Below are 10,989 nucleotides of genomic sequence, written 5' to 3'. Positions count from 1 at the left end.
ACACAGTATCAGAGAAATAAAACCTTATGTCTTAGACACAGTATCAGAGAAATAAAACCTTATGTCTTAGACACAGTATCAGAGAAATAAAACCTTATGTCTTAGACACAGTATCAGAGAAATAAAACCTTATGTCTTAGACACAGTATCAGAGAAATAAAACCTTATGTCTTAGACACAGTATCAGAGAAATAAAACCTTATGTCTTAGACACAGTATCAGAGAAATAAAACCTTATGTCTTAGACACAGTATCAGAGAAATAAAACCTTATGTCTTAGACACAGTATCAGAGAAATAAAACCTTATGTCTTAGACACAGTATCAGAGAAATAAAACCTTATGTCTTAGACACAGTATCAGAGAAATAAAACCTTATGTCTTAGACACAGTATCAGAGAAATAAAACCTTATGTCTTAGACACAGTATCAGAGAAATAAAACCTTATGTCTTAGACACAGTATCAGAGAAATAAAACCTTATGTCTTAGACACAGTATCAGAGAAATAAAACCTTATGTCTTAGACACAGTATCAGAGAAATAAAACCTTATGTCTTAGACACAGTATCAGAGAAATAAAACCTTATGTCTTAGACACAGTATCAGAGAAATAAAACCTTATGTCTTAGACACAGTATCAGAGAAATAAAACCTTATGTCTTAGACACAGTATCAGAGAAATAAAACCTTATGTCTTAGACACAGTATCAGAGAAATAAAACCTTATGTCTTAGACACAGTATCAGAGAAATAAAACCTTATGTCTTAGACACAGTATCAGAGAAATAAAACCTTATGTCTTAGACACAGTATCAGAGAAATAAAACCTTATGTCTTAGACACAGTATCAGAGAAATAAAACCTTATGTCTTAGACACAGTATCAGAGAAATAAAACCTTATGTCTTAGACACAGTATCAGAGAAATAAAACCTTATGTCTTAGACACAGTATCAGAGAAATAAAACCTTATGTCTTAGACACAGTATCAGAGAAATAAAACCTTATGTCTTAGACACAGTATCAGAGAAATAAAACCTTATGTCTTAGACACAGTATCAGAGAAATAAAACCTTATGTCTTAGACACAGTATCAGAGAAATAAAACCTTATGTCTTTGACAAAACTATCTAGAACTCTGAAACAAAACCAAAAAGCAAATCAAACTAGCCAAAGCCAATTACTGCAAAAACATGCAGGAAAAACATGCTCATAACCCCCAGAAATTTGGACCACATTAAATAGCATACTCCACCCAAGAAAAACCACCACTGCATCCCCAGTGCTACCTAGCAATCTTGAAGACATTCCTACACAATTCAAAAAATTCTTTAATGAAACTGTCCAAACCCTGGCCAATGCCCAATACAGTAACAGTAGTCCCACACCAACAAATACCCCACCCTTCTAAACACTCATCCCAACATCCTCACTTTTAACCTCCACCCCGTGTCCACCAGGGTAATTTCTAAGCCCCTCAAAAAACTAAAACCAATCACACTAGCAGCCGATAAGCTTCCAGCAGACTTCTTTCAGATACCAGCTAATGCCATAGCCTACCCAGTCTCTATTCTCATAAATAGATCACTGCTGGAAAATAACGTACCCACCTCCTGGAAAACCTTACACATCATTCCACTACACAAACGGGGAAACTCCTTAGAGCTGACCAATTATTGTCCAATTGAAATCCTATCACCTCTGTCGAAAATATTAGAAAGAGTGGGTCACACTCAACTAATGTAACACCTCAAGGATAACAACCTTCTTTCTGCTTCACAACATGGCTTTAAATCATCTCACAGCACCGCCACAGCCCTCCTGTTATGCACGGATATAGTTAACCATCACAGAAACAATGGCCTGTTTGTATCCTCCATATTCTTAGACTTATCAAAAGCCTTTGATATGGTTAACCACAGCATTCTTCACAATTCTCTATCTAGCATAAACATAAGCCCCTCCTCTATTGCTTGGTTTAACAGCTACCTATCTGGTCATCAACAAACTGTTCTCTGGAAAGACCAACTATCCCCCCTATCGCCAGTTACTATAGGAGTCCCTCAAGGGTCTATTCTCAGTCCCTTACTGTTCTCCTTATATGCTAACCTCATCACTTTATCCTCACCCTCTGTGTCAGCAGTACAATATGCAGATGACACCACCCTTATTTGCGCTGACTCCACACTACATGAACTTCAATCCTTAACCCAGAACTACTTCACCCTCGCAGAAACATGTTTCACCAATATCAAAATACTTCTCAATCCCAAAATAAAACAAACTTATTATATTTGCCCAGGAAAATCACCACCCCTAAGTTATAGCTTCTCCATCAAATCCAAAGACAACACTCAAATCAGCCCTACCACACACACAAAACTGCTAGGTGTTGAAATTGACAACAATCTTAAATTCGACATCCACATTGCTCAAACCATCAAAGACGTTAACAAAAAACTTGGACTACTTTATAGTAATAAAAACTTTATGACTAATAACACCAAAGCAACCATTGCAAGGACCCATCTCCTATCCATCCACGTATATGCTTCTCCCATCTTAACTAATCTCTGGCAAACTGACCTAAATAAAATGTAATCTTGTTACAACAAAATCACTAAATTTACTACTAAAGCCCCTTATAGGTCCCATCACTGTCTGTCACTTAAGCAAGTCAACAGGTTGGAGCTACCTCATATGCTACTACTCAACCAACTATCTACTGCTTACAAACTCTACTACTTTCCCAACCTAACACCTGCACTACAGGAACTCATACAACCACAAATCCCCACTAAGACTCTTAGATCCAGCAACCAAAATCTCATAAAAGTCATCAAGCATAGAAATGATGCTGGTAAATCCTTTTTTGCAAGCACCATTGCCAAAAAAATGGAACACTCTACCAAGCCATACAACCTCTATCACCTCCACTACTCAGTTTAAAAAACTCCTGAAAAACATTTTCAGAATAATTGTCTATGCTCATGCCATTCACCAGGCTAACCCTTAAAAAGGTAACTCCTCTGTACCCCAACTACTCTCAGACAGTCTGTTTCATGAATACATAATACTGCCTCTTTTTAGGTCTTTTGAGTAATGTCTTTTGATACTCTGTACCAATGTTTGACTTTTGTATGAACTGTTAATTTAATGTATTCCATACTGTATGTATCATCTCCTTGTGTGTATGCAATGAAAACTCTCATAACATGAAATGAATGTTCCATGTAATTTCCTGTTATTCTATGTACGTGTTGTGTGGAGCTTATCTCCCCGGGCCTCCGCTGAAAATGAACATGTGTCCAGTCAGACTTTCCTGGTTAACAAGTGTAAAATAAAATAAAATAAAAATAAAATTAGTCTTTAGTCTACACAGAGCTTGACGTTCATCCCTCGTGATATTATCTAAACCCACATGACTAAAAGCTTGTTTATGGAAATGGAAATCCTTCAAAACTAAATTCTGAAACATTCCAACATGTTTATTCATAGGTGGTGCAAAGGAAGAAGTTCTAAAATGAAAACTGTTAACATCTTCACACTGTCAATCCACAACCTGATCGAAATAAAGTTTCAAATTAAGATTTCTACAAAAATTGACAACATTCTGTGCAAAAGCATATTCTGACACAAAGAAATTGGGAACAAACTCCATGCCTTTATTCAACAGAGTACATTCCACAGAGGTCAGCTTTAAGGAAGAAATATTGTGAACAATAGAATGAATATTTATTTCTGTGTCAACTGAGCCAGCATAGTTTCCAAACTTGTTTTTGTGCCTTCTGTGTTTCCTCCCTCCCCTCCTAGTTCTCCTAAAGAGAACTGTAAGCTCTCTCTCTTGCTGGGTGGTGAGTTGCTAGGTGTAAATCTCTCATTGTCAGTTGTAGATGAAAATTCATCAGCTGACATATCTAAGGAACCTTTGGATTTTTTTTAAATTGAGCGTTTTCTTTTCCTCTTAAAACTGACCTCAATGGAACCTCTTTTATCAATGAACCATACTTTTTTTTTGGCCCCAGAATAGTCCCGAATATCCCACTAATATTTCTTAATCATCCTTGCCTTAAGATCTTTTTCTAAATGTATCAAACTCTCAGACAATAGGGAGACCTGTTCCTTATAGATGGGCTTGTCCTGGAAGCCTTGTACCTCATCACACAGGTCATTGATATTTTGAGAAAGAATACTAACCCTATGTTCATAAAAGTCAATCGAGACCTTTACAAAAGATATAGAGGCCAATTGCTGTGCCTCTTCTCATTGGGTCAATAAAATCTGGTCCCCACCCTTAAACAAAGGGTTGTATTCTTACTCTAAGACCTCGTGGGCAAACATTTTTATTTAAATATGGCTTAAATAGCCTAAGATACCAAATCTATGTTCTAATTTCCTTCATCTCGTTAAACAAAGCCCCAAATGTATCCTTACAGGAACTAAACTCCGAAGACTTGGTATCCCCCTTGTTGTTAGTCTAAAAACATGAATCAAAACTTTGCAGGTCATCCCTGTCAACAGAAAGACCCTGGATGATTTGTGTAAGATCCATTGACAGGTCTAAAGCTCAACAAAAACAAAAAGGAAAATTGTGAGATAACTCCTAAATTTTCCTAGCTATCATTGCAATAGCCCTCACCTAACCTCAAAGCCACTGAACCACTGTATTTTAATATATAAAGGGCAGTATAAAGAAAAAAAGTTTTTTCTATCTATTTTGTCCTGAAAATAAGGGAGTGGGTGGGAAAATATGTTGTATGTCAATGAGTAATTTTGGAATTTCAGTTTTTAACTTGAGACTATAATACACCATGTGAAGTATTAAACAATCCCCCTTCCTTACGCAAAAAAACTTATTATTCTTAAAAAACTTCTCCCTTAAAGTATAGTTATACATACTAGATAATAAAGGGAGAAAACCTCACCAGAGACCATACTTTATATCCCTGGAAACAATTATAACCTAAATAGGAAGAGGGATTGTTAACAAACAACGTCCACTAAATAATTCGGGCCAGGCCAAGATGCAAAAACAGGCTTCTTAATTTAAAACTTGGGCATCGCAATGGCTTGTACAAAAGATTGTATTTCTCAAAAGCCCACCAATTGGCTCAAACGCAATTATTACATAATAAATCCTGTATGCAAAATATCCATCATTCAAAACCCCCTGTCCTATTAAAGGGTTTCATCAATAAAGCTTTTGAAATGTCCTTCCAGTTACAATTAATATACCAATTTCAACATCCAGATATTCCTCCTACAATGGAGATAGTTGTTAACAAAAAGTACAAACACAGCTATTACCCACAAACATATAAATTATACATATATCCCATACAAAATGTCTCCCTCAAAAGACAACCATCTGAATCATTATTTTATTCAGAAAACAAGCCAGCATCTTTAGATCACAAAAAGTCTTCATATGGATGAAAATATTGTATTTCAGGCGATGCTGTTTCCCTTAGATGATAGCCTTCGCTTCTCTGCAAAAAATAAAAGTCAATAATTACCTGAAGTTGCAAGTATGGAATAAATGTGTACACACCAGGGCCCTCAGCATAACTAAGTCCATAACTCCTTTTTGTAAAAATAAAAAGATGACAGCATTCACTTCCTCATCCCTCTGTTTCAAACAACAGCCCCAATAGTTAAGCCATATACACAGAATGATAATAGTTATATGCACACAAAGTTCTTAGTCATAAAAAAGCCCAGGAACCATTCCATTATTCGAATAACCAGAGGACAGCATTCGCTCTCTTGTCCTTACATTCCAAAAATGGACCCAATGTAAAGGTTTTAGTCACTAAATGGTAAAAGTCATACACACACAAAATCCCTTAAAATAAAAAACTCAGGAACCATTCAGTTGTACAGAGAAACAGATGGCAGCATTCGCTTCCTTATCCCTGCATTACATGTAGCTGGAATCCACTATAAAGACAAAAGAATTCCAAATCAAAAGCCACCAGCATTGCTGATCCACAGGCCTGTTTCACCCCCATAAATCATTCCTGAATTTACACACCAGGGCAATGCATAAACCAGAAAATATATCCTAATGGAGCAATGTCTAATTCATGAACCAGAGCAGAAATGCTCAGTTGCTATACACCATCCAACGAAACCAAGTGCTATTGCACCGGCAGCACAGGGAAAATCAAAAAAGCAGTAGTGTACAAAACCCTATGCAAGTACGGTATGGTGCAAGGCTCAAAAAAGTCAAGTCCCAAATAAAAGCAGCCAGCACTCCATATAGCCACTAGCGAAAAATTATTTAATAAGGCAAAGTTACATTAACCAAAAAAACAAAATAAACTTCAAGCACCACTAAGGGTAAAAACAGCATACCAGTTTCAGCTTTTAGCCTTCATCAGTGCTAACTTAAATGTGCCTATTAAATGACTGCATTTATACATAAGCAAATCCAATATTATTGGTTCTCTATAGCAATTCATTTAAACCAGGTGTAAACAAGGCTCCTAATTTCACTATCCACATATGTTCCAAAAGTATTATATATCAACATTGGGAGGTCTTACAAATGGATGATATGATATCGAGGTTGTTACCAGAGAGGTGCAGGTTTTCTTACAAGAAAGGTAACAGTTTGAGTGGGTGGTTCAGTCACTACAAGAATGGGCATAAATGGGGAGGGTTGGATATACAGAGGAGATTGGATGGTAGTCCGTTAATAGGCAGCCATCGTTGTGATAATTGTAGCTTTTGTAAGCTGGTCCTGAAACAGAACTTTTTACCTCATCAAATTGTTCCAAAGTATTTGATATATTGATTTTTGGTAATTGTAACAGTGATTGGGTGATTTAGCTAAGTGCACCTGTCCATCTTGTTATGTAGGACAGACCTCACGCTCACTCAAACTAAGCATATCAGAACACCTTAGTGATATTAAGTGTAAAAGAAGTAGTAATGCTTTATACAAACACAGTATTAAACACCCTATGGCTAGATACACATTTACCATTATAGACAGTATTTATAGGAATACGAGACCACATGAGGGTTTACATCCACTTTTAAATGTTAAGGAACGCATGTGGATAGTGAAATTAGGAGCCTTGTTTCCACCTCGTTTAAATGAATTGCTATAAAGAACCAATAATATTGGATTTGCTTATGTATAAATGCAGTCATTTAATAGGCACATTTAAGTTAGCACTGATGAAGGCTAATGCTGTTTTCATGCTTAGTGGTGTTTGAAGTTTATTTTGTTTTTTTGGTTAATGGTACTTTGTCTTATTAAATAATTTTTCACTAGTGGCTATATGGAGTGCTGGCTGATTTTGTTTGGGACTTGAATTTTTTGAGCTTTGCACCATACCGTACTTGCATAGGGTTTTGTACACTATTACATGTTACTGACACGTCAATCTTTTAAGAATGGATTCACATTTGTTCCTTCAAAAAGCTATGTATTTCACTCAGACATTGTTGGAATTAAAATTGTTTTTTCAAAAATTTAATTTTGCTGTTGTAGTATTTATGTTTTGGTGGAATTCTGGTAGACATGTTTGTTCACTTGGATTAAATAGAACAAAAAATCACCCAAGTTTACTGATTTTAGAAAATGTGTAAAATAGATGTTTGATGTCAATGTTCACATTTCAAATTAAAAAAGATTTTATAATTTAACCAAGGTAAAGCATATCTTATTAATACATTTATCTCAAGATCAAAATATCAAGGTGATAAAACCTGAAAAGAGAAGGGGTTGTTCTTACCAATGCAGTAGATTACTGTCAAAAGAAGTTAAATATTTTATGGCAAGATGATTCAAATATTATGGTCTCTAAGAAATAAATGAATGTTTTTGTACATATACTATCTTATTTTGAATTACTTATTTGTACAAAATGAAATTAATCAAAGTTTTTATGAGTATTTGATTGTTAAAATCCAATAATGCCAGCTTTTTTGGCATTCTGAAGGTCCAGGGGCATGCTATCAATCTCATTGTGCCCCATTGCTGCTTCTTTGGAATCACAAATGGAGCAGTTAGATATATATGTGGATTGGGTCTATTGTTGGCCATCGAATGGCTAAATATCGAACAATAAGCATCAAAAGTTCACTCAGTGAACTTTCATTTCATTGACAGGGTAACTACTTGTACAACAATTCCCTGTCTCACATACAAAAGTGTTTCAAACCCCTTATATCCAATGTAGTACAGTCTCAGAGTTGGTATATATAGTAATGGGTTGTGGGGGACTGAAGTCTCCCATGTTGGATGGTGTGTGTGGGGGGGTGAAGACCCCTGCCTTGGTTGGTCTGAAACACTTCCATGTGTGAGACAGGGAAGTGTTGGACAAGTAGTTACTTACCCTGTCGATGAAATGAAAGTTCATTGAGTAAACTTCCAATGCCTATTGTTCAAAGTTCAGCCATATGATGGTCAGCCCATTCTATGGCCAATCATACACCCTGTGGGTTTGATGTTGAAGAAGGTTTTTCATAAATAAATCATGTTATTTTATTTATTTATTTATTTATTTATTGACATTTGTTAACCGGGTTGGTCTTGCTGGGCATGGAACCCATTTTCAGAGGAGACCAAAGGAGAAAAGCTCTAATTAAATACACAGTAAAGTATATCACAATATAAAATTATTATATTCATATAGATATAATAAACAAATTAAAGAAATTTTTAAATTGGTTATACAGCATAAGTAGAGTACAGAGTAGAAAAAAATAATCAAGACAGAACACAAGTATTATATATACAGAGACAGAAGTTATATACAAAAAAAATCTTTTGCTTCATCTTAAAGTGATATAAGCCACCCTACAGGGAGAGACAAAAAGAAGAGAAATGAGATTCCAAGGAGGTTAGGCTGGGTCCTGGCTGCAGAGGCAGGTCTTGGAGTTGAGATGGTAAGTTTTTAGTTCATTTTTAAAGTGAGAGGAGTGGGTGATGGAACGAATGTGTAAGGGAAGCTTGTTTCAAGCATGGGCAACAGAGTGTTTATAGAGTATTTTGCCAACAGTTTTTTTTTAGGTAGGTAGATATCCAGTAGCTGCTGATTTGAAATATGGAGTGTACTAGATGGGGTATAGGTAGAGATCAGGGATGGAAGAGATGGACAGAATGTTGGTTTGTAGAGAATAGAGCGTAACATTTGAAACTGAGCTAGTTGCAGTAGTTGGGGGAGTTCTAGCCATTGGAGAAAATTTAGTGAGATACAGTGATGTGCATTGTATGGAGAGTTAGTTATGAATCTAGCAATTTTATGGTAAGTTTATTGAAGTTTCTTCAGTGTTGTGGCTTGAATATTGATGAGAACAGGAGTGGCATATTAGAGGGAGGGAAGAAGGAGTGTCTGTGCAAGGGTGAGTCTAGAGTTGAACGTTAGAAATTTTTTATTCCGATACAGTAGGCCCAGTTTAATCCTTTGGATTCTCTTGCTCCCTCTAGAAAAATCAGAATAAAATCAAATCATACTCCATGGCTTTCCAAAGAAATTAGGTCCCTTATGCACAAAAGAGACAGTGTCTGGAAATCCTGGACCAAAATAAAACAACTACCTCAACTTCTCAATTATAGACAGCTATCCTTGTGCAAAGCGACCTTTGTGCAAAGGAATGACTGTTCTGTTCTCCATTAATGAGGCACGAAGCCTGTTTGGAGGCTACAATTAAATATCAGTCCAAAGGTCCTGATAGATCATGTTTCATGCTATTTAAAAGGCACCCTGAGATATTGTCTAGGCCCATTGATGCAGTGTTCGTGGCCTTTTTGAGAGCATAAAGAACCTGTTCCCTAGTGATAACATGGGGAGTTATATTTGATGATATTTCTTAAGGGAAGATTGATGAGGAGAGAAGGGTAAAGTTGGAGCTGAATTTGTCAGCCAGTAGCTTTCCTATATCTTCTGGCTCAGTATTGGTGGCTGCATTTACAATGAGCTCTGCACACTACTGTGTACTACCTTTGAGGTTGTGGACATAGCTAAAGAATGCCTTGTGGTTGTTCTTGGCCTGGAAGGCCAAATTGTCCTCAAATTTCCCTTTGGTAGACTTTATTTGTCCTCTGAGTTGTTTATTTAGTTTGATGTGAGTACTTTTATCCTAATTGGTGCTGCACCTCCTAATTTTTGCCGTGATTTTCTTCCTTCTGTTATACAGCCTATTGATGTTGTGATTCCATCAGGGTGGCTTGTTTTTTGAGTTAGTTCTGCACTTCCTCCTGGTGGGGACAATTATCTGTATGCAGATATTAAAATTTGTGTATAGGGTTTCTGCAAACAATTCTATATTGGCAGCAGTGTTCTCCGGGTATATGGGTTCCTGAAATTTTGCCAGGTTATTGCTGAATAGTAGGAAGTTAGCCTTAGAATAGTTCCTGAATATTCCAAGGTTAGCTGGGATTCCAGGTTTTACTTTTATTTTGAAAGGAGACTATTTTGTGATCTTATCTTACTAGATAAGACATTACACTGGGGGGGGGGGGGAGCAACACTCTCCCATATTAGTGAGGACCAGATCCATTTTGGCTGTAGCCCTTGGTTTACGGAGAATCTGGACCAGGGAGTTTGTGTTTATAAAATCCAGGATTCTCTGTGCCTGTAGGTTTGGTGTCATACATGATTCCCAGTTAATAGTGGGGTAGTTAAAGTCATCTGTGAATATGGTATTGGTTTGGATGGTGAATGTTTCCAATAAGTTTAAATGGGATCCGTACAGATCACCGAACGGCAACATAACCGAAACAGATTCGGCCGGGCATACTTGCGAGAAAGTGCTTTTCACCTAAAGGCACTTTCGTGTAAGTATGCCTGTTGCGGAGATCGCACTACAGTGGGGATAAGGGAAATTCCCTTTTCCCCACTGTAGTTGACCTCGGAGTGAGAATATTTAAGTAGGGGGTGTGGGGGTGCAGGGGGGCTTGCCCCCCTATAAAAACTTAAAAGTAATGTTTTAATTCTTTTTTTTAAAAAAAACACTTTAACGAAAGTGCTT

This window comes from Protopterus annectens, chromosome 2.part1 (genome assembly GCF_019279795.1).
Source record: "Protopterus annectens isolate FY-2018-M chromosome 2.part1, PAN1.0, whole genome shotgun sequence".
Taxonomy (NCBI): Eukaryota; Metazoa; Chordata; order Ceratodontiformes; family Protopteridae; genus Protopterus; species Protopterus annectens.
Note: the sequence above shows the minus strand (reverse complement) of the source record.